Below are 24,230 nucleotides of genomic sequence, written 5' to 3' on the forward strand. Positions count from 1 at the left end.
ACGACGGTTGGAGGAAGAGCGCCTTATCTTCCACCTAGGAACCGTCCAACCACAAGGGATGAACTCGGATTTCACCAGTTTCCTCATTCTCCCTCCCCCCACCTTGTCTCAGTCAAATCCATCGAACTCAGCACTGCCTTCCTAACCTGCAATCTTCTTCCTGACCTCTCTGCCCCCACCCCAGTCTGACCTATCACCCTCACCTTGACCTCTTTCCACCTATCACATTTCTGATGCCCCTCCCCCAGGTCCCTCCTCCCTACCTTTTATCTTAGCCTGCTGGACAAACTTTCCTCATTCCTGAAGAAGGGCTTATGCCCGAAACGTCGATTCTCCTGTTCCCTGGATGCTGCCTGACCTGCTGCGCTTTTCCAGCAACACATTTTCAGCTCTGATCTCCAGCATCTGCAGACCTCACTTTCTCCTTCAGAAAAGATTTGCCAGGGTTGGAGGATTTGTGCTATAGGGAAAGGCGGAATAGGCTGAGGCTATTTTACTTGGAGCGTTGATGGCTGAGGGGGTGACCTGATAGGGATTTATAAAATCATGAGGGGCATGGATAGGATAAATAGACAAAATCTTTTCCCTAGGTTGGGGGAGTCCAGAATTGGAGGGCATAGGTTTAGGGTGAGGAGGAAAGATATAAAAGAGACCTAAGGGACAGCTTTTTCACGCAGAGGGTGGTACGTGTTTGGAAATGAGCTGCCAGAGGAAGTGGTGGAGGCTATTAAAATTGCAGCACTTAAAAGCATCTGGATAGACATATGAATAAGAAGGCTTTGGAGGGATATGGGCCGGTTGCTGGCAAGTGGGACTAGATTAGGTTGGAATATCTGGTCAGCATGAATGAGTTGGACCAAAGGTTCTGTTTCTATGCTGTACATCTCTATGACTCTATTTGGGCTTCCAGTTATTAGCTGAAAGGATAGTTTCATTTTTTTGTAACCTTTACTCTAACAAATAACTAAATGCTCTATTGACCAAACAATCTTTTATTTTTGCAGCATACTTCAAATGAGGGATGTGAAGTTGTCAGTGTTGGACTGGGATGGACAAAGTCAAAAATCAACTAGGAGAAAATGAGGACTGCAGATGCTGGAGATCAGAGCTAAAAAATGTGTTGCTGGAAAAGCGCAGCAGATCAGGCAGCTCCTTTGATGCTGCCTGACCTGCTGCGCTTTTCTAGCAACATCTTTTCAGCTCCAAGTCAGAAATCACACAACACCAGGTTATAGTCTGTGGGAGGTTAGAAATGTAGTTTCTGCAGGTGGTGGTGGTTAGAGATGTTGTTTTTGCAGATGGGTGAGGGGGTGTTGCGGGGGCGGAACATTATGCAAATGGTCGCAAGATTCTTGCAGCATACTTAAGGTTAAGATTTTAACGAATATAGAGGTTTTTGTTTAAGAAATAGTTTTAAACTAAGAAATAACTTTAAAGTATTGTAGCTGACCACAAAAGAAGCAGTAGGGGCATTTCGCAATAAGCTTATGGTATGATAAGGGGAACTGGATAAAATAACAGGCAGGCTGTAACAAACAAGGACAAGGAAGCAGGATAGTCAGAGAAGGAAAATTAGAGAAAAACAAGTGATGTAATCGGCTTATGATAGGATAAGACTAGACTAATGGGAAAAGGGAGGCGTGATTCCGCAACTTGCAAACTGAATAAAGAATGCTTACACGCTTTGTAGCGCGTGTGCGCACGCTTTTGCTAGCCTGATTGCTTGAGCAAGCGCCCGTTCTTGCAAGGCCGTAAAGAATAAAATGTTCTTGTTTCCAAGGCTTTGTCTCAGGCTGAATTGTGAGTGAGTTTTGTTTCTCACATAGTCCAACAGAAATCACAAGCTTTCACAACACTGCTCCTTCATCAGGTTACCTACAACCTGGAGTTGTGTGACCTTTGACTTTGTTAAACAAGGAAGGAGGACATTCACATTTTAGACTCATTGCCTAGTACACTCTCCATGGAGGCATGTTCCTCGTAGCAAAATATTCATAGTGCCCCAATTTCCAATAGGTTCCTGAACCCTATTTTGTCAAGTAGTAACCATTTCCTGGTGTTTTCTTCAAATGATTATTTCTTCAATCCACTGTCAACAGAAAAGCCCATTTCAATGGTTTTTTCTACTAACCATTCCAGCATAAATTCCCTCCTCCTCAAGAACAATCTCTTTTCTGCACCTGGCTGTAGTGGCTTGAAAAGGTAAGCAATGTTTCTCTTGGCAAACCACAGAGAAACCCTGCTGCCTGTGACATGCATTGATTTGTCTCCAACCCACCCTCAAAAATGACATTCTCTGCCATCTTTCCAATGGTAGAGTGAAACACATAGCCATGCAAAAGGTAATAATGCCAATTAATTAGTTAGCTTTTACCATAACTCATTTTCACTTCAAAAGGAAATGGATAGTTTACAGCATTACTGCTTCAACCCAATACTTATGGCACCTTTCTGAGACTATCGGAGTCTCAGTCTATTCATCACAGAGTTAGCAGTTGCTGCCCTAGTCTCCTTGTTTGAACATTCTTCTCAGTAAACCATTTAATCCTTCAATTCAACTCTAACAGTAAACACACACACTCTCAAAAGGCTGCTGCATAAGATAAAGATACACAGTGTTACGGGCATTGTATTAGAACACGGTACATAGAACATTAGAACATAGAATATTACAGCACAGTACAGCCCCTGCAGCCGTCAATATTGCACCTACCTGTGAAACCAATCTGAAGCCCATCTAACCTACACTATGCTACTTTCGTCCATGTGTCTATCCAATGACCATTTAAATACGCTTAAATTTGGCAAGTCTACTATTGTTGCAGGCAGGCCATTCCATGCCCCTACTACTGTGGGCGGCACGGTGGTTAGCACTGCTGCCTCACAGCGCCAGAGACCCGGGTTCAATTCCCGACTCAGGCGACTGACTGTGTGGAGTTTGCACGTTCTCCCTGTGTCTGTGTGGGTTTCCTCCGGGTGCTCCGGTTTCCTCCCACAGTCCAAAGATGTGCAGGTCAGGTGAATTGGCCATGCTAAATTGCCCGTAGTGTTAGGTAAAAGGGGTAAATGTAGGGGAATGGGTGGGTTGTGCTTCGGCGGGTCGGTGTGGACTTGTGGAAACAGTGTTTCCACACTGTAAGTAATTTAATCTACTGTCTAAGTAAAGAAACTACCTCTGGCATTTGTCCTATATCTATCACCCCTCAATTTAAAGCTATATCCCCTCATGCTAGCCATCACCATCCGAGGAAAAAGGCTCTTACTGTCCACCCTATCTAACCCTCTGATTACCTTATATGTCTAAATTAAGTCACCTCTCAACCTTCTTCTCTCTAACGAAAACAACCTCAAGTCCCTCAGCCTTTCCTTGTAAGACCTTTCTCCTTACTAGGCAACATCCTCGTAAATCTCCTCAGAGCCCTTTCCAAAACTTCCACATCCTTCCTAATAATGCAGTGACCAGAACTGTACTCAATATTCTAAGTGTGGCCGCACCAGAGTTTTGTACAGCTGCAGCATGACCACATGGCTGGAATGAGAACAGAACTATCGCTGACAGAAACAACATCAAGAGGAGAAGTAGCTGCCTTCTCCTCAGCCATCTGGCATGTCAATGAGTTCAGAGTTGCATTTCACAAGAGTCGATATGTTGAATAACAATGTTTCAGAAGGCTCAGACTTTTATAAAAGCTTGCTGCTGATATTTGCAGCCTCCTTGAACAATGCCCTTTCAATATGTTTTCTAGCTGGATTCCCATAGCTACAGGCAGTCATAGAATGCACCCATGTGGCAACTGAGACAGACTCAGATCAGAACAGAATCAAAGGAGTTTTCATTTCCAACTAAGCTAAAACAAGCAACTGCCACATTACATACGGCATCGGCCAAGTCCCTTACGGATCTTTGCATCTTCAGAGTCGGGGGGAGCAGCTTGAAGACAAGGACTGCCAATCCGATGTCACCTATGAGAAACTGTACCACTGATAGACAGGAAATGGAGAACCAAAGCCATACGAACAGAAGAGTTTTCCCTAAGTAAATCATAGCACTTGGCCCATATCCCTCCAAACTTTCCTCATTCATTTTCTAATATTAATATCTTCTGAATGAAGTCATTGGAATGAAGATGCAATTTCAGAGCCTGTACAAATCTGGAGGCATCGCTCAGTATGCATCAGCCCAGTGTCCAAAATGACAGTGGTTTGCAGTGACTTGCATAACAGACAGGACAAGAACTGCAGGAAGAGGAAGGTGATGACCACTTTGCAACTTTATATAAGGAAAAGGAAATTAATGTGGCCTGGAAAGAAACAACTGTAAACTTAACTGACAAGAAAGCCCAGTATAGATTCATTTATGTCCGTCTAAACCGATCCAAAGCAATGCAGCTGTCTAGAAAACTAGTCCTGAAGTCCTGATTTATTCCCAACTCCCATCAAGGGGAGGTCATGCCTGAGAAACCTATTAGAATTCTTTGAGAAAGTAATGATCAAGTGAGACAAAGGAGAACCAGTGGATGGGATCTATTTGGATTTCCAGAAGGTGCCAAACAGGAGGCTACTAAATAAGATAAGTGCCTGTGGTGTTAAGGCAAGGCACTGGCATGGATAGATGATTGGTTGACTGGCAGAATACAGAGAGTGGGGATAAAGGGGTCTTTTTCAGGAAGGCAGCTGGGTGACTTGTGGAGTTCCACGGTGGTCATTGTTGAGAATACAACTATTCACACTATACATTAATGATCTGGATGATGGAACTGAAGGCATTGTTGCTAGGTTTGCAGATGACAGAAAGGTAGGTGGAGGGACAGGTAATGACGAAGAGGCAGGGAGATTGCATAAGGATTTGGACATGCTCGGAGAATGGGCAAAGAAATGGCAGACGGTATACAATGTGGAAAGTGTGAGGTTATACGCTTGAATAGGAAGAATAGAGGTGTAGACTATTTTATAAATGGGACAAGGCTTCAAACATCTGAAGCAGAGAGGGACTTAGGAGTCTTAGTTCAGGATTCTCATCAGGTTGACATGCAGTTGGCTATTAGACTGGCAAATGCAATATTAGTATTCATTTCAAGAGGACTAGAATACAAGAACAGAGATAGACTATTAAGGCTGTATGAGGCTCTGCTCAGACTGTATTTGGAATATTGACAGTTTTTTGGGCTCTGTATCTAAGGTAGGATGTGCTAGCATTGGAGGGGATCCAGAGGCGGTTAACAAAAATGATCCCAGGAATGAAGGATTTGTCATATGAGCAGCAGTTGAGGTCTCTGTGCTCAGTGGAGTTTAGAAGGATGAGGAGAGGATCCTGAATAGAATAGGTGTAGAGAAGTGAGGCTAGAGGCTGAGGGCACAGCCTCAGAGTGAATGGACAATCCCATAAAACTGAGATGAGGAGGATTTTCTTCAGTCAGAGGATGGTGAATCTGGGAACGCACTACCACAGAAGGCTGTGGAGGCCAAGTCATTCCAAGTTTTTAAGACAGAGACAGATACATTCTTGATTAGTAAGTAGATCAAGGGATACGAGAGAAGACAGGTGAATGAGCCTGAGAAACATATCAGCCATGATGGGGTGGCAGAGCAGAATTAATGCATAAAATGGACTCATTCTGTTCTACATCTCATAGTCTTATGAAATAACACAAATTAACCTCATAGTGATTGAACCATCCTGCTCAGTAACAATCCTCAAATTGTACATGGGGTGGCATGGTGGCACAGTGGTTAGCACTGCTGCCTCACAGCACCAGGTTCAATTCCAGCCTCAGGTGACTGTTTGTGGAGTTTGCACATTCTCCCCAGGTCTGCGTGGGCTTCCTCTGGGTGCTCTGGTTTCCTCCCACAGTCCAAAGGTTAGGTGAATTGGTCATGCTAAATTGCCCATAGTGTTCAGGGATGTGTAAGTTAGGTGTGTGAGTCAGGGGTAAATGTAGTGGAATGGGTTTGAGTGGGATACTCTTTGGGGAGTTGGTGTGGATCTGTTTCCACACTATAGGGATTCTAATTAAAAAATACTCTTATCACATCATTTTCCTCAATGGAAAAGCCCATTTGGCATTGACAAGCAATGATAGATGTGATTGGACTATGACAATTTGAAATAGGTTTATGGTGCACAAGTATTGCCAATAAAAGTGACAATTTAACAAAGTGTTAATGCCCGATTTCCTTTTTTGCCTTATTCCTTGTGCCTTTCTTATTCTCTTCCAATTATTCCTACTTAGTGTTACCCTTCTGGCTTCAGCAGAGTTACAAGCATGCTGTACATTTGCGTTCTGACTGCAAAGATCCTCATTGTTGATGTCCTTTGTGATTTGTAGCCAATTAGGGCCCTGTTAAGTATTGTTACACCTGCAGCCATTAGGATGGAAGAACACATGAGGGCTCTGACTGAAGAGGAACGGAGAATGGAAGAATGTAGCTTGAGAGATAAATGTGTGAAGCTGCAGGGAGGTTGATCTGAGCTGTACAAAAAGAGGCTGGAGAAATGGGATTGAGGGCATTGATATTTGAATATGGCATGTTATTGACCTTTCCTGCACTAATGAGGTAAGGGAAACTCTTGCACCATGAGTTGTACCTATGAATTAGAACTACACTCCGTTGCTCACCACCTCATCAACTTACAGCCTCATTTGCATGTTTTCAGAGGCTGGCTTCTCATTTTTATCTGCAGACCACAAATTCTCTGCAGGTTCACATCACCAGCATGATTTCTAGGGAAGAAGTGAAACTTCTTTAAGCTTAGTTTCATCTTACATATTCCTTTCCTTCATCATATCTTGCATGGTCTACCAACACTTCCCAGCTGGTTAAGAGCTGAGGAGCAATTTGCTGCATATCAGTGAAGTGCTAGACAGCCTGGGCAAGGCTTTCCTTCATCCTAATTAAGCTGACTGATTGGAAATGCAGGTCATTTATCAAGACAAGTACAGACTTGGTTGTCTGATTATCTATGAATGTGGACACTGTCGCAAAGACCCAAGAGAATACAGTATTTGTGGTAGAGCTGGACTCCTTCAATATCACTCCAAAAGGTGTTGTGACAGAAGTTCCTACCTTCTATTGCTGCTCTCTGATACTCCTCTTCACCTGTGATCACCATGACACAGCATTTGTTTCCATCGAACAGAACTTGGTAAGTTGGAAGAGGGTGCTTATACCTTCTGTTAAACTCTTTCTTTTGCAGTCCTGGTCTCCAATATCTGAGGTAGTTCAGTTGTGACATGTGGCTCACTGTGTGATAGTTCAACTGCCTCACACATGTACGCGTATCTGAGATGTTGAAGGATGTAAATGAGTTGTACAACTGCTTTCTCATGGTGTATGGCCTCCACTGAGGAGTTTTCCTTGTCCTTCTCTACCTCATGCATTAGAACTGACAAGACTGAAGGGTTCAAATTCAACATTGTACAGATTATCAAATCAACATGAGTGAGTATTTTGAACTTGCAGCTGTGAGATATCTTATTCTGTCGTCAGGTAGTCAAGGAATCACCCTCTCCACTGCTAACAGCAATACATTCAAAGACTCTGCTCATCTCCACTGGACCAGTATTAAGGATGGCTATAACTTCTGAGATGAGTTTCCTGCCTCCTCCACCCTATCCCCATGGTGCAAGAGGAAGAAAACCAGAGAGTTATGAATGCAAGAAACAGAATGTGTCACAAGGGGAAAATTACACCATTTATGGAGATGACTGAGGGATGGATAGGTGCATGATGAGTTTGAGTGTCAGTATTGGCTGCTAAGCCAGGGATATGAAGAGGAGTGGATGGACCTCCATAGTGAGATGGTCTGAAGAATGCTGTGGAGGAGGAGGCTAACAAAGTCGGACAAAAATAATTGACACTTAAATATGGCATGCTGTTCTTTCCTGCATCTGAAATTCAACCTGTTAGGGCACTATCACCATGAGCAGAGACCAGACTCATCCTGCTTTTCTTCTCAAACATCTACACCCCGCCTGCTTGGTTTCAGAGTCTGGTATTTGCCTCATGTCATCTGGGACAAAACATTACACTCTGGCTCCTTAAAGTCCAGAATATGATATCCATGGAAGTCTCAAGAAATTGGAGAAAAGACAATAGACAATAGGTACAGGAGTAGGCCATTCTGCCCTTCGAGTCTGCACCACCATTCAATATGATCATGGCTGATCATCCTTAACCAGTATCCTGTTCCTGCCTTATCTCTGTAACCCTTGATTCCACTATCCTTGAGAGCTCTATCCAACACTTTCTTAAATGGATCCAGAGACAGGGCCTCCACTGCCCTCTGGTGCAGAGCATTCCACACAGCCACCACTCTCTGGGTAAAGAAGTTTCTCTTCATCTCTGTCCTAAATGGTCTACCCCGTATTTTTAAGCTGTGTCCTCTGGTTCGGCACGCACCCATCAGCGGAAACATGTTTCCTGCCTCCAGAGTGCCCAATCCTTTAAAAAGGGATCTACTTCCCTCTTAGACACTCCATCTCCTGTTTGCCAGTTATAGAATGATTTTCTTTTGCCTTTTGCCAGGATCCCTTTAAATACTGAAGCTTCAACAGTTGGAAAATCTGGAAGCAAAATGCTAATACTATGGCTCAGCTAAAGAACTATGGAAAAATCCACTTCCCCCAAACACTACTCTACTCCCCTGCTGCACAGTAGTCTGAACACATTAATTCAGTTCAGGATTACTACAGGGAAATATAGCAGAATTTACTGCATTTCCTGAATTCAGCATTAAATATTTGCTTTGTTCTAACTGATTATTAGAATTCAGGATCATTATCTTTAATATGTCAAAAAATTGAGCTGGTAACACAAAACCATTGAAGATTGAAATACAATAGATACAACCTTCCTTCCTTGTGTCACTTCTGGAGAGCAGGTCGACCTGTCCCTACTGATAAGAGGTCTGTTGAAATGCATTAAAGAATTCCATCACCACATATGTAGTCACATAATTGCTTTCTGCATGCCTTAACAGCAAAAGGAAGGCAGTGAAAGACAAAGTGAATATACCTGCCAACTAATCACAGCTTGTATGGATAGTCAGAGTTTCAGACCTAGTGCTCATTTGTCTGCATTTACAACTAAGTATTAATTGAGATTTACATTTTCTGTTTTTTTTCTATAAATGATGTTAGGCTGCAAGGTTCTTGCACTCAGGCACAGGAATGCACAGAGCTTATGATTGTATGATAGTAACAAGTAGCATGATCAAAGCTTTCACTGCATCCTTCTCCATACGTTATTTCATAAACAAAAGAAATTGTATGCTTTCATCAAAGTACATGTATAAAAAGTTGAAAAGAACACAACAATGTCACCTATTTTAGAATTACCTGTGCATTAAAACTTGGAGCAGCTTTCATAAAATTCTCTCAAATAAAATTCCTGGTTCTTCCCAATATATAAAGCTGAATTGGTCAACTTGGCCAGTTTTTCAACCAGTCTAGTAATTGCTCTCCATAATACTTAAAAATTGAATTTTGCACTTACACAGACCTAAGTCTGATTTATGGTTCAGAGTTTTAATTTGAAAAGTGAATATTATTTTGTTTGACCACTTCTTTTTGATAATAAAAAACGTAAGTAATAAGAATGAGGAAGACCACAGTTCCAGCTGATCCAGCACTGTCAATCATAATGACAATGGCTCATCCTGGACCTCAATTCCACTCTCTTGCCCATTCCTTTATCACTGCATTACCTGTTTTGAGAATTCTAGTACTTTGAGCATAGTTGCCAATCCACACTGGCAGAAGGCCATGTACCTTACGGCCAGTATAGACTCAGGATATTGAGTCTTTTATGTTTTGATTAGATAGCAACATAAAATACACAATACATTATAGAAACATAAGATTTCTACACATGAAGTGTTGATCGTGACAAACTTGTTTCTTTAGTTAGTTTTATTGCTACAGAATGTTCTGCTCACTATGTTCCAGTTGCTTGTGTTAAAAAAGTTTACCTACTGAAAATAGAATAACCACATAGATTTTATCTTAGAAATTGATCATGTTTTATTACTCTATTGAGGAAAGTTAGAATACCAATTTGTATAATTTATTTTTATTTGAAGAACTGTAGCATGGTTTGCATGGTTGGTGTTAGAAAATGCATTAAATAAAAATATATGGATATGTGCAAAGGTTTAGTCCTGCAATCTATGCTTGCATTTTAGGTTTAGTCTTGCTACACAAGTGATACAAAGTTCTCAATACATGCAACTGAAAATGTCAAAAGTCTATCCTACTGTATGATTATCAAAAAAAGATGCTTTAACAGGCTGGATGCTAGTAATCTTCATAATGTGTTTATAGGACAATTAGGGATAGGTAATAAATGCCAGTACAGTTGCTTTTGGGGCACCTGCATTTTGATCACATAATAACATTCAAAAAGTAGCATTTAAGAATTTAAGACTGCTAAATTCACGCAGGTCAATTCAACAGAAAAATACCACATTTGCCTTAGAATATTCTCAGTGGGCTTGCTTTTGATTTAACATTATTGACACAAACATTGACACAAAGTCTCGACAGAGACTGCTCCTCTTCTTCAATGCTGTCAAATTTGATGACTACTTGACCAGTGACCCTAGATCTTTGGGCCTGCATCCAAGTACATCCCCTTCTTCCCCAAGTTTTACCATCCAGTAGATGTAAAACTTCTATGGCACCACTAGCAGATCCAGAAAGACTCAATAATGATAAATCAGTATCCTATGATAATGCTATTTGGCAAAACACACTTGTAAAATCTGCAATACCACAGGCAACACCACAGAACATCAACTGGCAAGTCTAAATAACTACAGTAATCACACTGTTTTACAATCATAGAAATAGTTTCATGTTCATTCACATTAATGCTAATCCTTCACACATTTTCAAAGCAGTTCAAGGAAAGGAAATAAACTTTAATCCAAAATAAAGTAGCTGGAATAACTTTGTTGCAGTATCAAAGAGTTTATTTTTGTCCTAATACACTACAGGATTGCAAGTTCAAAGAAAAGACATTGTGCAAAGGCAGCCTAGCAACATTACAGATAATCCTCAACCTTATCTATAGCTGCCTAAATGACTTAATAAAGGCAAAGAAGAAAATTTAATATAGACATGAAAATGAGCAAGTTATTCAACAACCAGAAATAAGCAAACCAATATACAGAAAAAACAAAATGTTCTAATCATTTTCTGAAAATCAACAAACATTTCCCCCATTAATTTATAGTCTGGAAGGGTATATTGTACTGTACGTCCTTTAAAAGAATACATTATTATCCTAAGTGGGCAACTCCTTGGCTACCAAAAACAGAAACAAGCATTGGAGAAAATGGTGGGCCAGGAGGAATCAAAATGAATAAGAAGGTTTTTAGTAAGGTGGCATAGAAACAGGTGTAGATTACTTTCAAATGCAAGTGTTAAATGATAGGTTTATATTTTTTAAAAAAGGAAACAATTACCACAATGGCAAGGCTGTGAAGAGTTGTCTAGTAGATTATTTAACTACTCATTATCCTTGCATTCCATCTTTACAATAACAATTTTTGCATAAATCTCATCTGCAAAATATTTTAAAAAGTAAATGGCCATCATTCCAATATCCATTTAAAATATATGCTACCTCATTTTACATACCAATAAAAATGGGATAGCTACTCAGAGGCTTAGGGCTTGGAAGTTCTGATATTTAAGGTGTGTGTTATTAATTATCTCTGGTTTGGTAATGGGCAATTTTTTTTTGATTGGCAATTGAAATATGTCTGCAGCTCTGCAAAAATTGTCACTTACTGGGTGGCACAATGGTTTATTGGCAGCCTGGTGGCTCAGTGGTTAGCACTGCTGCCTCAAATCACCAGGGACATAGTCATCCCAGACTTGAATTGAACCTATCTGTGTGGGGTTTTCATGTTCACCTTATGTCTACATGGGTTTGTGGCAGGTGCTCTGGTTTCCTCACAGTCCAGTGATATGCAAGTTAGATGGATTGACCATGCTAAAATATCTGCAGTGTACAGGCATATGTAGGCTAGGTAAGTTAGCCATAGTAAATGTGGGATTATGGGTAGGGAGTGGGGTTTGGTGGAATGCTCTTCAGAGGGTTGGTGCAGATTTGGTGGGCCAAGTAACCTCTTTCCACACTGTTGGGTTGTAGCTCGTTTTTTCTGTGTTTTCCAAATTATGTGAGGTTTATTTTTTTATATTTTGTCTTTCACAAAACATTCAGTGTGGTACGTAGAAATAATTTTTTAAACATTTTTTAGTGAAACAAATTTACCTGATTTCTCAGGTAAAGGTACCTAATATAATCTTAGAACCAGAAGTTATAGAAAAGGAGGTTATTTGGGCCAATATATGCAAGTGCTAGCACTTTAACTGAAGCAATCTGCAATAATCTCAATTGTACATACAAGAAGGAAACGATGAGGGCTACTAATTAAAATCAACCTCCAAATAATCCTGCGTTCTGCACTGATACTCCTGACATCTGCATGAAGCTGCACAACAAGGAGGCTGAAAGTGCACCAACTCAAAATCACTGGGGTCCTTCTTTAAATATGTAGATGAAGATCCCGGGACACGTTTGAATCCAACTTGTATTTTTAACTAATATCTTTGATGTGTGGTGAAATCAGCAGGAGGGGCATTTAAGATCTGAAGAGACCTAATTGTGTATTTTTTAAAACTTCATTTTTCAAAAAATAAATCATTCATGAGTCCTGAGTGGAAAGCTGAAGCTTCCCTGATCCTTGGCTCTTCATTTAAAACATCGACCCTGCATTTTCTTCTGTGTTACAGAACTGTTGTTTTTGGTGCTGAATGGGAGCCTTTTTCCACCTGAAATGCAGCTTTCACTGGCGATCAGCTGAAATTGAAGGGTCATGTTACTGAAGTCAGGGGTATCAGATTTTACTGCTCACCTTCCCAATAAACCTCTACAAGGTCTAAATGGTTCTTACTCCTGGTAAAGTGTTAAACTTGTCTTAATAGCCATTTAGGATGAAGCATTTAACTTTCTAATAACTGCATTTAGCAAAAATTCTCCAATTTCCCCTTTTATGTTAGCTATTTTTCATTAATCATATTGACTATCTCAAACCTTTCAAAAATCTTAACAAAGCTCAATTGGATTTCCTTTTTTTCTCATTGAACAATCAAGTCAAGACGTCTTCTCAGAGTCAATTCCTTAATTTTATTATGTACTCTAGCTCCTCCCTCCCTCTGTAATCTACTCTAGTCCCGCAACCCTGAGATATCTCTAATTGAAATTAATATCAAGAGTTGGGATAGGAAAGCATTTTCAGGATTGTGGTCTTGGGGATCGGTGTTGGGGACAGAATTATTTACAACTTAATAAAACTTTGTTGCCCTCTGCAGTGTATATTCCTCCAATCTTTCTCCAATTTGATATTATTCAGCTCTTCTATTCTTCCTGCCAAAGTGCACAATCTCATATTTTGACTACACTGTATTCCATCTCTCATGTATTTGCCCATTTGCTTAACCTGCGTTCTTTGTGTCATCCTCGACACTTGACTTCCCACCTATGAGGGTGGTTTGTGTATGGAATGAACTGCCAGAGGAAGTGGTGAAGACTGAATCAATTACAACATTTAAAAGGCATCTGCATGGGTCTATGAGTAAGAAAGGTTTGGAGGGATATGGGCCAAACGTTGGCAAATGGGACTAGATTTATATAGGATACCTGGTCAGCATGGATGATTTGGACCAAATGACCTGTTTCCATGCTGCGCGTCTCTATGAATCTATTTTTATGTCATCTGCAAACTTGGCTATAATACGTTCACTTTTCATGTCTAGATCTCAGTGTGTTGTGGATGCTTGTGTGCTCGGCACTGATCCCTGTGGCACTGGGCTGCTGTGTCCTGGAGGTGTTTCCCCATCCCAACTCTCTGCTGTTTATCAAACATTTTGAAAATCCAAATAGATTACATTCAGTGCTTCGCTGGTAACCATCTTGCTTGTTATTTGCTCAAAACATTCCAGTAAACGTGTCAGGCATGATTTCTCCTCATAAACCCATGTTGATTCTGCTGAATCATGTTATAGATTTCCAAATTCTCTGCCAATGCATCCTTTATAGTAAACGCTACCATTTTCCCAATAACAGACATTGAGTTAACGGGCCTTTGGTTACTGTTTTTTTGTCTCCCCTTTTCAAATAAAGATGGTATATTAGCAGTTTTCTAATCCTTTGGGACTTGCCAAGAATCGAAGGATTTTTTGAAGATTTCTGTCAGTATGTCCATGCGTCACACATGGACAGGATGGCTAAAAGGGCATTTACCATGCATGCCTTCATTGCTCAGTCATTTGAGCATAGCAGTATGTAAGTAATATATAACTTACAATATATGTTGAGATTGTACAGGACATTGGTGAGGCTTCTTCTGGAGTACTGTGTCCAGTTCTGGTCCCTGTATTAAAGGAAGGATATTATTAAGCTGGAGAGGGCTCTGAAGAGATTTACTGGTATGTTGCCAGGAATGGAGGGTTTGAGTTATAATGAAAGGTTGGATAAGCTGGGACTTTTTCACTGGAGCACAAGAGGTTGAGGGGTAACCTTATTGAAAGTATAAAATCATAAGGGGTATAGATAGGGTTAATGGTAGGTGCCTTTTTCCTAGAATGGGGAATTTAACTAGGGGGCATATTTTTAAGGTAAGAGAAATTCAAAAAAGACTTGAGGAGCAAATTTTTTTAGAGGGTTGTTCATAAGTGAATTAACTTTCTGAGGAAGTGGTGGATGCGGACACAGTAAAAAACATTTAAAAGACACTTAGATAAGTGTCTCAGTGGTGGCTCAGTTGTTCGCATTGCTGCCTCACAACACCAGAGACCCAGGTACAATTCCAGCCTCAGGCGACTGTCTATGTGGAGTTTGCACATTCTCCCGGTGTCTTGGTTTCCTCCAGGTGCTCCAGTTTCCTCACACAATCCAAAGTTGTCAATTTAGGTGAAAAGACCAGGGGAATTTGCCCATAGTGTTCAGGGATGTGTAGGTCAGGCGCATTAGTCAGGGGTAAATGTAGGGTAATAGGGTTAGGGAATGGTTCTGGGTGGGTTACACATTGGAGAGTGGGTGTGGACTTGTTGGGCCAAATAGCCTGTTTCCACACTGTAGGGATTCTATAAGCAGAAGAATAGGAAAGGTTTGGAGGGATATGGAACAAAAACAGGAATTTCTGGAAAAGCTCAGCACGTCTGGCAGCATCTGTGTAGATAAATCAGAGTTAATATTTTGGGTCGAGTGACCCTTCCTCAGAACGGATATGGGCCAGGTGAAGGCAGGTGGGACTAGTTTAATTTGAGATTATGTTTGGCATGGACTATTTGACTCAATGACTCTATAACTTCTACTTCCCTGCCATAACATCACCTGAACCATGGTTGAAACTTCATTTCTGTGTTCATTGACTTTCTTGGTGAACTACTATTAGAAGTTTTGTTTTTCATCTCTACACAACTGTTGAAGTTTGTCTATACTGGAAAATGTACTAGTGGCTATGGAAGTGGCAAGTGGGGTAGATGTGCAAGTGAATGAGGACTAGAAGGAGTAAGAGTTTCTAAAAAAAGCAAGACAGCCAACTAACCAATTTGCATTGGTACGTATCCACTTCCATGGCTGCCTACAGACTCAACTTGGTCATAATCTGCCTCCTCATAACGAAAACTGGGCAGAACAGATTTCTTCAAATTGAGGCAAGTCTGCTGAGTTGGAAAATTTCCTGACTCGAGCAGTCTGCTATGGGAGCGAATATCTATCCGGCTTCGTTGTATGCTAATTGACTTGATCATTTTCTATCTGGAACTGAGTTACAGAATATGTCGCTCCTGATGACAACCTCAAGTATGTTTTTGTAAGTGTTAAAGCAACAAAACAATACTTTATGTTGCAGTCTTCAATACACATTATTTAATTCATCTGTTAATATTCAGTTTACACACTGAAAGATCCTGGCCATGAGAACATAAGAATGTTCAAGAGGAGAGATAATTAGTTGTGCTTATATACAATATTTTAAAAACAATGGGACAGGTCAACAAAGCAGTTAATAAAAAATGGGCTTCTTGGCTTTACAAATAAAATCAAAAATACAAATGCCAGGATGTTATATTCCTCATTCAAAAAGTATTGCTTTACCCCTAGTTTGAATATCGTATTCAATTATTGGCACCAAAGGTTTTTTAAGGATGTAAAGGTTTTGGAAAGTGTATGGAAGACATTTACTAGAAAGGTTCTGGGGAATGAAATTACAATTATCTGGATAGACCGTAGAAATTGGGGTTCTTCTTATAGCAGAGAAATCCAAAAGGCGGTTTGATAAAAATGGCAAATATCATGAAGAGTTTATTTAAGGTACATAAATAAACTTATTTGCAATGGCTGCAGGGACAATTAAAAGGTTTAAGGCGAATAGCAAAAGAACCAGTAATAAGATGAGGAAAATCCTTTTTGCATAATAAATTGTTAGCATCTGGAATGCCCTACTTGATAAGGCAGCTGTACAGGTGTAATGATGAATTTCCAAAGGAATTGGATAAATACTTGAAGGGGAAACATCTGCTGGAGCATGGGCAATGTTTACATGCATGGCTACACTGCAGTTGGGAAGGTAATACTCATATGTTTCATATCCTGCACACTGAAAAAACTGACTGCACACAACAAAATTTTACAGGGACATTGAATTTGGGACAAAAGTCAGAGACTAGGTCGACTTGATTAGATTAGATTAGATTAGATTACATTACATTACATTACATTACAGTGTGGAAACAGGTTCTTCGGCCCAACAAGTCCACACCGACCCGCCGAAGCGCAACCCACCCATACCCCTACATTTACTGCTTACCTAACACTACGGGCAATTTAGCATGGCCAATTCACCTGACCTGCACATCTTTAGAAGGTGGGAGGAAACCGGAGAACTCGGAGGAAACCCACGCAGACACGGGGAGAACGTGCAAACTCCACACAGTCAGTCGCCTGAGGCGGGAATTGAATCCGGGTCTCAGCGACTGTGAGCAGTGCTAACCACTGTGCCACCGTGCCTCTCACAATTGCTCTTTTAAAGAGCCTGCACTAACTTTATGAGACAATAAGACCATAAAATATCTGTTATTCTGCCCTCTTAATTGCTCCAATGTTTGTTTTTTGCAGTCCAGACCTAGAGCTCTGGAGTTTCCTCCCTAAATATCTCTGCCTGACTTTCCATGTTCATGTGGCTCATTGATATTTTATTTTCTAAAGCTTTTTGTGAACTGCCTTGGGACGTTTAAATCATTAAAGATACTATTTAAATACAGGTTGTTGTTATGCTCCTTATGGAAGACAATTGAGATGAAATTTGATTGAGATGTCCAAAGTCATGGAAGAGGATCTACATGTATTTAGAAAGGCAAGGACTGATTAGGGATAGTAAGTATGGTTTTGCGATTAGGAAATCATGTCTCACAAACTTGCTTGATGTTTTTGAAGTAGTAACAAAGAGGATTGATGTGGGCACAGCAGTAGACGTGATCTATATGGACTTTGGTAAGGCTTTTGATAAGGTTCCTCATGGGAGACTGGTTAGCAGTGATAGCTCTCATGAAATACAGGGAGAACGAGCCATTTGGATACAGAACTGGCTCAAAGGTAGAAGACAGAATGTAGTGGTGGAGGGTTACTTTTCAGACTGAAGGCCTGTGACCAGTGGTGTGCCATAAGGATTGGTGCTGGTTCCACTACTTTCACTAATTAAAAAAATGTTTTGGATGTGAACATCGGAGGTATAGTTAGTAGGTTTGCAGATGACTCCAAAATTGGAGGTGTAGTGGACAGCAAAGAAGGTTACCTCAGAGTACAATGGGATCTTGACCAGATGGGCCAATGGGCCAAGGAGTGGCAGATGGAGTTTAATTTAGATAAATGCGAGGTGCTGCATTTTGGGAAAGCAAATCTTAGCAGGACTTATACAAATTAATGGTAAGATCCAAGGGAGTTTTGCTGAACAAAGAGACCTTGGAGTGCAGGTTCATAGCTCCTTGAAAGTGGAGTTGCAGGTAGATAGAATAGTGAAGAAGGCGCTTGATATGCTTTCCTTTATTGATCAGAGTATTGAGTACACGAGTTGGGAAGTCATGTTGCGGCTGTACAGGACATTGGTTAGGTCACTGTTGGAATATTGCATGCAATTTTAGTCTCCTTCCTATCGGAAAGATACTGTGAAACTTGAGAGGGTTCAGAAAAGATTTACAAGGATGTTGCCAGGGTTAGAGGATTTGAGGTATAGGGAGAGGCTGAAAAGGCTGGGGCTGTTTTCCCTAGAGTGTCGGAGGCTGAGGGGTGACCTTATGGAGGTTTACAAAATTATGAGGGGCATGGATAGAGAAGATAGACAAAGTCTTTTCCCTGAGGTCAGGGAGTCCAGAACTAGAGGGCATAGGTTTAGGGTGAGAGGGGAAAGATATCAAAAAGACCTAAGGGGCAACTTTTTCACGCAGAGGGTGGTACTTGTATGGAATGAGCTGCCAGAGGATGTGGTGGAGGCTGTTACAATTGCAATATTTAAGAGGCATTTGGATAAGTATATGAATAGGAAGGGTTTGGAGGGATATTTGCCAGATGTTGGCAGGTGAGACTAGATTGGGTTGGGATATCTGGTCAGCATGGACGGGTTGGACTGAAGGGTCTGTTTCCATGCTGTACATCTCTATGACTCTGAAAGTTGTAGAGATGGCAGCTTCTTCCTGAGGCACAGTTTCTAACTTTCTAAGCCAGTCCATCACTCCTCACAACTGGGAAGATCTTTGATTGACTCTCCACCTTTGAGAGCTCAACTATTGCTCTTACTTGCAAAGGAGACAGCTGCTCTGTGTAAGTAAGAGACCATCACCATGAAATTCTAGATCTGTAACTGTTTCCATCAGAAACAAAACCTGAAAACTGTCTCAACTACTGTTACCTAATAGCAGAGTGAAAATTCCAGTCTGTATGTGTAAACATTAAAGTAGTCCTCTGGACAATAAAATAAATTTAATTTTTATAATTCACTGAGAAGTTTCAAATGCTAAATGCACACCTGATATGTTAAAAATTGCTTAGTGAAAGAGTGAACTTTAAATTTGATGCAGAAGAAATAAAAGCAAATCAAGATTTTCTTTTGTATATTTAGCCAGTCAGGTTGGTATGGTAGACAGAACCATCAACTGCAACTAAGCAATAAACTACTGTAAATTACCATGCTATAACACTCAGGAATGATCTTTAGAAACAAATGTTAACATGCTGTGCAAGTTCCAGGTAATCAATTCTTCCTAAAAGCTGATTCAGCTCTCAGCCAATTTCAGACTCATTTCTCACTGCATGAAGTCAAAGGTCAGCCTGTGTCCATACTTGCACTGGAAAAATTCTGCTGAGACATCTCCACTCAACAGTCAGCACCAAAATGAAACATAAGGAAGCAGGCATTCCTCTGTTTAAACAAAGGACATTTTTGGTCATATCTATTACAAAATGTCAAGACCAAAGTTGGTGAGTCAATGGTGTCTGCAAGTGGGAAACAATATTGGGAGAGGGGCCAGAAGTATTAGGGACACTGCAAGTTTACACCAATTTTTAGAAAAATATTTCAATTGCATAGTTTTAAAGTTAACAAACACATATTTCAAAAAATCATGAGAGATAAAGAAGCATTTTTTTTTAATTGCTCCCAACTTTGCACTATCATTTTGAAAGATTTGCATTTAAATAGTACCATTTACACCCTCAATGTCCTGAAGTGTTTTACAGCAGATGAGTTAATTTTGAACCATTATCATGATTGCTTCATAGGCAGACACAGTAAATGACCTGCACACTACAGGGTAACACTAAGAGGAGTAGGATAAATAACAACAATTGCATTTGGTGGGGTAAATGTTGATCAGCATACAGAGGGCTCTTCATTCCAGACAGAATAGAAAGAGACTTAGCTTCACACTGCATTGGAAAGATATTGCCCCTAACAGTGCTCCCTTAGTACTATGCTGACGTTTTTTTTTTACAATGAAATCAGTTCGTTGACAGAAATTTAAATGCACAATCTACTGATTCAGAGATGAAACTGTTCCCAATGAGTCAGCCTGACCCACAAAAATTGTGTGACATTCCCATAATAATACAAATTTAACTTTCAGCATTCCCTTTCAATTGACTAGGTAAAAATAAAATTTGTTTTGTCTATAAGTAAGAGCAACATGCTGGTCTAAATTGCAGGTTTGCATTTCCAGTGATCTCATTACTTTAGCTGAACAACATCAAAGAGGTGATAAGAAAAGAATGCAGCGTGAAGTTAATAAGTAACAGTTTTGTTTTGTGGTTATTCACTTGAAAACGCAAATATCTTCACTAAATAACTCATGTTTTAGAGCCTAAGACCTAGAACTCACTCTGAAAAAGTGATGAATCTCTGAAGCCAAATTAACCAAAGCAACCACTGAAGCATTTTCATAAAAATAATTCAACACCAGGTTATAGTCCAAAAGGTTTAATTGGAAGCACTAGCTTTCGGAGCGCCGCTCCTTCATCAGGTCATTGTGGAGGACACAATTGCAAGACACAGAATTTATAGCAAAAGTTTAGTGTGATGTAACTGAAATTATATATTGAAATCATAAAAATAATGCTTGCAAATTGGAATGAGAGTATTAATGGTTATTTTGGAATAACAATCATCTACAACACTGGCATCTCCAAACTGTACCCAAAACAGTTGACATGACGTGGAGATGCTGTTGTTGTACAAAGTTAAAAATCATATAACACCAGGTTATAGACCAATGAGTTTATTTGGAAGCACTAACTTTCAGAGCACTTTGAAATGGTAGAAGTTTCAGCATTTGGACTGGATGAGGCGACAGCGCACAACACACCAAATCTTAGTACAGCACTTCCAAACTTTCTCCCATTTCACTAATACCACACGGAGGTTCGAAATTTTTTGCCACCTTTTGGTGAGAATTAAGAGATTAGATGATGAGAGCGATAAGGCCTATGCGAGTTTATTGATAGGTGGTTGGTGGGGTTGGGGGTGCAAAAGTTTTTGCCCTGAAGTTTCCAAACCCAAAATTTCAGCTTGCAACCCCACTTCAGTCCTGACTTCCAACATTAGAAACCCTGCTTTAGTACTTGTTTAACCAGAAAGTACTCAGCTCTAAAAATCTTCCTACAGAAAAATAATTGTTCTGTTCAAGAGGCTGAGAAATTAAGCTCCTTTCCCTGCAGTAAAGGGTGAATTCAAGCTGAGTTAGTCATTAGCCTAACATTCATAAGTAACATTGCTGACAGCATGCTGTCTTTTCACTGGCAATGCTGTCAGTGCAAACTGCTGTTTCTCATTTCATATGTAAATAAAAGTAACAGAATCACTGTTGATTGCCAAACAAGTCTCTTTGGCCCATGGAGAAGTTCAACAAGCATGTAATTATGTTTACATTTTAACTAATAGAAAATAACTCTAGTATGTTATTTTTTAACTAACAGTAACCAATTAAAGAGTAAGTTCTGATTTTTTGGCTATATATCATCTTGAGTATGCAAAACAGTAAATCATTCAGGGAAAGCTATGAATAAAGTCATTAATGAATAAAGGTCTAACTCCAATACTCAGGTCAATTTTGGATTGATGACAACAGCTACTAATGCAGGTCCAAGCTCCAAACAAAATAGGTTCTGGAAAAATGGGAAAGATTGGGCTTTTTCTTAAACAATGTTAGATTCAAATTTTAAAGGTTTTGTTTCATTGCAATTTTCCTCCTGCTTTATACTAGGAGGTATAAACAAAGTTCACATCTTTTGGCATCAGCCAGAGTGACAGAAATATGAGAATACTATGGTCTTAACAAATGGATTTTTGAAACATTTCAAAAGTCTGCTGTCCATAAATTGAAGTTGGATTTACGCCAATAAGTGAGAAACCGCAAATACTGGAAATCTGAATGAAAGAAAGAAAATGCTGCAAGTTCATTAGCATTTAAAAAGAGAAAGGGTAGTTTAATGTTTCAGGTCGAGAATTCCAACAAAGGATCTACACTCCAAATGTCAACCTACCTTTTTCTCTGTTTAAATCTTGCTGTATTTTTTCAGCATTTGCTGTTTTCATTTTACAATCTTCTATTTTACATTTTGAAATATCTGCAAAATCAGTTTCCAATGTTTGCCTTTTGTTTGAAGTATCACAATTGTGTAACTTTAAGTATATCTACTATTGGAAAGAATATCAAAATCCAGAGTTACTAAGAAAAAGAAATACTTTATTTCTATATTTTGTTGTGACCAGATCAATACTTTTAACTACATTAATTTTTAAATATAAATTCCGTTGATGAGGCTCAATTATTTAAAGAATTTGGTGGTAGGATCTGAACTATTTAAAGGCATACTATATAACAGGAGTGTAGCCGACATAGGCAGTACCCTTTCACTGGCTACATAAATGGCCTTACATATGGGGAATCAATGGCACCATAAAATGCGGAGATGTTGCTGTGTTAATGAACAAAAGAGATAATTTGAGTGAAGTAAACATGTGGACCAGATAAATAAAAATCAAGAGTACACACAAATCCAGCACTGTTGATACAAAACTAAAAAAAAGAGGTGATACATGAGGTTATATTCTCAGATGGAACCATGCAAACAAAGTATAAAATTGCATTAAGATCAGTGCCTGTTCACAAACAAACAAATGAACAGCACCCTATCACAGCTCTCTCTACACTTTTTCCTTCCAATTTCTTCCTCATTCCCATCGTCTTTCTGTCCCTTCCTGGAATCAATGATGCATGCTAGATACAATTACAAGCATTGTAATGTTTCAGTACGGCGATAAAATGAACACAGGTGTCAGCATATTACTTAATGATGGGGGCCATGACCTATTTAGCAGGTGTTGCCAGATAACAGTCAATAGTGAGATCTCGAATTGATGTTTCTACTCTCTTGCCCAGATATACTAAAAAGAACTGCATTGAGATCACATAAACACACTTTTACCATTGGAGCAAGTCTCTGGAGAAGATTTGCTTTTGTGGAAATCTCTGACTTAAGAGTAACTTATAATAAATAGTGCTGCTGGGAAGAGGTGTACGCAGTCCTCAATGATGTAAAAAAAAAGGGACTTTTATGTTTAGTGAATGTCAATCATTGTATTCTTTCTTATTGCTTATATTCTTAACATTAAGGTCAGGTGTTGGAAAACCCATCATTTTGAGGACTACTATTAGGCATACACTTATTATGAAACATGTGAAGCAGATTTGTCTATTTTTAAAAGGAAATCCCAGGTCTCCAATATCCAAAGAGCTTTGATTGGAGCACGGCAGGATGTAAGGTAATTAGCTTGTGATTCTCTGTTTGAGTACTGCCCTCCCAGGGTACTATATAACAATGCAAAATGCCTAACTCATAATTAATCGTGACAAGTATAAAATAGAACAAAAACAGCAGAATCAGGAGAGAGTCCTACAATTTTCTAATGGTACTTTGCCAACTTTTAAATTTGGGACATTAACTTTTAAGAGAGTTGCTGTAAATTCATCATAGATTTAATTCAGTGAATTATAAAGGCCAGAACCAAATTGGACTTACTTACACTATTTCAACACTCAGTTATTAAAGCAGATGCTATGCAAATTTTAGTTTGTTGCATCTATACGACAGAACTAACACAAAGGCCTGAATTGCAGGAGTGACAATCAATGTCAGAGTGTCACACCAGCTCGTAGACTTTTCTGCTGCAACCTGGCTCCATATTTTAGATGTGTAGAGCATACCTGATGAAGTACTTTGTAACATGAGATTATCAGGGGAAGCAAAGCTATGCCCCTTTTTATAGTATAAGCTACTGTATGTCGGTAAGTTATCACTCATTGACACCGAAAAGCTTTAGTACATTTAAACAGCTTTTCAGTTTGTTAGTGAATGAGTGAGGGAGATAATTGGGCAGGGAGACAGCAGATAGAGTGGCAGGTGGGTAAGATGGTAGACTGGCAAGTGGGTAGAGTAGAAGCTTGATAGGATAGCAGGGTGATGAGGTTAGGTCAGTTGAGTGAAGAGATTGAGGGGGGTCAGAAGAGAGCTGGGGAGGTGGGGAAGCAATGGATCATGAAGGAGTGGAACTTTAAGTTGAGAAGTTTAGGTTGAGAGTGTGGGGAGTTGGAAGTTAAGTGGGACAGGTC

At 39.8% G+C, this 24,230-nt stretch overlaps 1 protein-coding gene across 2 annotated transcripts in view; it reads right to left on the minus strand.

Annotated features, from left to right (window-relative positions):
* The window catches only part of lrp2a (low density lipoprotein receptor-related protein 2a), a 333,042-nt gene that overhangs the window by 290,366 nt on the left and 18,446 nt on the right, over positions 1-24,230 (minus strand). The gene's annotated exons all lie outside the window — the stretch shown is intronic.

Source organism: Chiloscyllium plagiosum, chromosome 7, assembly GCF_004010195.1.
Source record: "Chiloscyllium plagiosum isolate BGI_BamShark_2017 chromosome 7, ASM401019v2, whole genome shotgun sequence".
NCBI classification, from domain to species: Eukaryota; Metazoa; Chordata; class Chondrichthyes; order Orectolobiformes; family Hemiscylliidae; genus Chiloscyllium; species Chiloscyllium plagiosum.